The 2,863-nt window shown below is 33.1% G+C and overlaps 1 long non-coding RNA gene across 3 annotated transcripts; it reads right to left on the reverse strand.

The window, feature by feature from the left end:
* Positions 1-1,014: 1,014 nt before the first annotated feature.
* On the reverse strand, positions 1,015-2,289 carry LOC139086425 (uncharacterized). Of its 3 annotated transcripts, none has more exons than XR_011544012.1 (4): positions 2,096-2,289; positions 1,708-1,938; positions 1,379-1,442; positions 1,015-1,317 (listed from the first exon to the last, which is right to left on the reverse strand). It is a non-coding gene; the product is annotated as an uncharacterized lncRNA (long non-coding RNA). The 3 variants fall into 3 exon arrangements; XR_011544010.1 differs by having other exon boundaries at positions 1,379-1,614; XR_011544011.1 differs by lacking the exon at positions 1,708-1,938.
* Positions 2,290-2,863: the final 574 nt, after the last annotated feature.

The following is a 2,863-nucleotide window of genomic DNA, read 5'->3' on the forward strand; positions in this document are numbered from 1 at the left end:
TTCTGTTTATCTGCTTTTCTTTGGCTTTTCTATAGCATCTTACGTTATCTTAGCTATGGTTGATGCAGCTTTACTAAAAAACTTCCAAAAATGCATTTTACAATCTGAAAATTCTCAAATAATCCTTACAACATTCTCATCACTTAAACCAACTCTTTTACGACTCCCAAACAGCTCACATCTGGCCATCAACCCTGAAAATCCTCAGCACTGTTAAAAAAAAGAAGCAATAAAAAGTCTTCCACGTAATTCATGTTACAAGAGGAAGGGCTCATGAGATAATTGAGTAATTCCCCGGAAAGCTTCTTAGGGCTATTACCTGTTAACTGTTACTGGTACTATCAAGATAATAAAAAGCCATTGAAGACGATGAGGGCAACAAATATGTTAATCAATAAAACACTTCTTTTTTTTACTGCTATACAAACTTTATATTGCTCCACGTCTCACTTTACTTATGTTTTTTGATATGTTCAAGCTTGTTTGTACAGTCAGCACCACGGAGCATGCATTTTGAGAATAGGCAATGAATGAATGAAAGTATAAAAAGGTCATAAAAATGAGAAGGCTATAAATTTTTTTATTATCCCGCCACGAACTTTGACAGACGTTGTGCTGCTTGTGTGTGTTGTGAATCTGACAAGTGGAAAGTTGTAAAAATTTTTACAGTTAAGAGCCATGAGAAATGGATGTAACAAGTTAAATCATATGCTTACAAATCACACATAAGCAATCATGCTGTGTGCTGTGACTTTATATTACTTCAGTTTTATGATCGGACTAATAAAATAAAAAAAAAAAATCACTTAATCTTTAAATGACTGAATGAAAATGTGAATTGAATTTGACGGTTGACAAGAAACTGAATGGTGATAGACGAAATAACAACAAAATTGATTATCGGCACAATAAAAATATAAATTAACATATCAAATTCATAAGATGATGATGAAAATTGGTTGTTTTACGACCTCTCAAATTGATTGCTTATTGTGTTAATAAAAATAAATAAAATTACTGCTTTTATTTTTATTTTCATTTTTTTCTTTTCTTTGCTTGGTGTATTTAATGTGTCTCACCACACGATTAAAATTCATATTGTGAATTGATTGTTTATTATCGTCAATTTTTACGAAGTTTGAATGCTTTTTGGCTTCTTGGAAATTTAACAATTTTAGTTTCAATTCGTGCAATGGTTTGTGGATTATTAGCGCATTTTTGGATTGGGGTGTAAAGTTTGGTTGGATGTTTGATGAGATTGAGATTGTAGATTGAAGGTTGGGTACGATTGTGGATTTCTGCTGAGCTTAATCTGCTCTAAATTAAGAATGCAATCAAAAATTAAGGAACGTAATGTTCAAATTTAAATACTACTTACTTACTTCCTCGACTGGGGCGCATGGAGGCTTATTGCCGCGTTTAAAGAACGTCTGTATACAGCCCTATCAAATTTTAATACAATTTATTTTACTTAGTTAGTGAAGACACAAGGGAGACCATTGTCGCATTTAGAGTTCGTCAAAAGCTGGAACTGTCTTTAAATAACTTCTCCCAATTTCTAGTTCCTCTCACTTTAGCATTGTTGCTCATACAGTAATCCTATGAGCTCTTAAGCTCAAATGCCATTATGAATACATAATTCAATTAATTATGAATTCAATACTAGATCTCAAAGGTAATAATATGCTCAAAATGTGGCTTACTTACTTACTTACTACTTAGTTCCTTGGCTGGGACGCACGAAGGCCCATTGCCGCGCGTAGGGAATGTCTGAAGACAGATCTATTCTTCGAAACCTTCTGCCAGTTCAGAATGTGGCTCAAGGGCATTAATGTGCTGATTTGGTCTTTGGTACCTGGTCGAGAGTGACTTTATACTGATCTGACGCGGGATTTGAGTCAGATTAATTCAATTTCTGCTTTCTTGTGTATTTATTAGCTACATATATTCAAGATTTGATTATTTTTTGGGACTAGGAATCAGGTGAGCTTGACTAAAGTGAAATTCCTATAGATCTCAAGCCATAATCCAGCAATTTAACCAAAAATGCCCCAAAAACTCCTAAAATCCCCATCAAATAAATCAAAAAACTCACCCGACGGGGACCAATCTCTCCATCCAAATTCCCCAATCACACCATAAGACGACAACCAAACCAACAATCAGAAAAACTGCAAAACTTTTTCTTAAATTGCTTTTCAAAAAGAAGGAAAAATCCCCGCTTGAAAAACAACTAAGACAGCAATTTTCCTCATTTTGATTGCAGAGAAAAACTTTTCCATCTTAATCTCCAACATTATTTTTTATAATGAAAATTAATGGACAAGAATTATTTAAAATTTCTACGCTTTTTCCATTCAAAATGAGATAAAAAGAGCTTTAGGGAAATTTAGCGTGAATTCTGTGTCCTCATCAGGGATTTAAAAATGAAAAATTTTCTTCGACTTTTTCTGCACGAAAAATTCCAATTTCCTATCCCGATACACTGCAATATCTCCGTAACTATGAGTATTGTGTGTGTAAGAAAGAGATGGCAGGAACAGCAAGCAGCATGAGCGAGAAAGGCGTCGTTTTTTTTGCTGTGTGTGTCAACCATGATTTTCTGTTCTGTTTTAGTTTTCATTTTGAAGCATGTTTGTATTTACATGAAATATTTTTTAAAAAATTAACTTTTCTGGTTAAATTAAGTTAAAGTTGGGTAAATTTAAGTCAAAATGAGTGATAAGATGTGAGGTAAGATGAATCTAGTGATTTTATGCGTGAATATTGGAAAAAAATGTGAAAAAATTGAATAAATTTGAGAATACTATGGAGGGATTGAGGATAAAGTTAGAAAATCTAGTACTAAATTGCATAATATTGA

This window comes from Chironomus tepperi, unplaced genomic scaffold (genome assembly GCF_022539635.2).
Source record: "Chironomus tepperi strain 1889 unplaced genomic scaffold, CSIRO-AGI_Ctep_v1 contig_85, whole genome shotgun sequence".
In the NCBI taxonomy this organism is placed as follows: Eukaryota; Metazoa; Arthropoda; class Insecta; order Diptera; family Chironomidae; genus Chironomus; species Chironomus tepperi.